This window comes from Sinocyclocheilus rhinocerous, unplaced genomic scaffold (genome assembly GCF_001515625.1).
Source record: "Sinocyclocheilus rhinocerous isolate Xijiao unplaced genomic scaffold, SAMN03320098_v1.1 scaffold1874, whole genome shotgun sequence".
Taxonomy (NCBI): domain Eukaryota; kingdom Metazoa; phylum Chordata; class Actinopteri; order Cypriniformes; family Cyprinidae; genus Sinocyclocheilus; species Sinocyclocheilus rhinocerous.
This window is the reverse complement of record NW_015626862.1, coordinates 97,994-98,517: the sequence shown is the minus strand read 5'-3', so window position 1 is coordinate 98,517 and position 524 is coordinate 97,994. Positions and strand designations below refer to the sequence as shown.

The following is a 524-nucleotide window of genomic DNA, read 5'->3' as shown; positions in this document are numbered from 1 at the left end:
CTAAAAATACTGCTATTTTCACTTAGTGTAAATAGAATCCATTGCTAATACGAGATTAAAAAATGGAGGGAAAAAAAGTTCGGCAAAAGACGGGATCGAACCCCGGTCGATCGCGCCAAAAAGCCAACGACAAGCGCTTATCTATCTGCACCACTGGAACTGATATTGTAATTTGTTATTTTGTTTTCAGAATTGTGATTTGCTTTGCACTTCTCGGCCACCGTAGATAACACACTGCAATTCCATCATCCAAAATAAATGACATACAACTTTCTAAAGAAATAGACTGTTTAACTTCAGAAATCATTTGATCAGATTTAACTGCAAGTAAAGCCCAGCTAAGGCCTCTCTGGTCCTAAATTTTATTAGCAATAGTTCTGATACTTCGGGCAAAAAAAAGTCTCCAAAGCTGGGCTTTACTGAAACACATTCTCAGGAATAGCACTATTATTCTCAGGAATTCAGCACCTAAAGATGTAGTCACAGCACAGTCCAATATGCCTAAGAAAAAAAATAATATAAAA

At 36.6% G+C, this 524-nt stretch overlaps 1 protein-coding gene across 1 annotated transcript in view; it reads right to left on the bottom strand.

Moving 5' to 3' along the window:
* LOC107716438 (G-protein coupled receptor 126-like) overlaps nucleotides 1-524 on the bottom strand; it is a 40,342-nt gene that overhangs the window by 4,821 nt on the left and 34,997 nt on the right. The window lies entirely within an intron of this gene.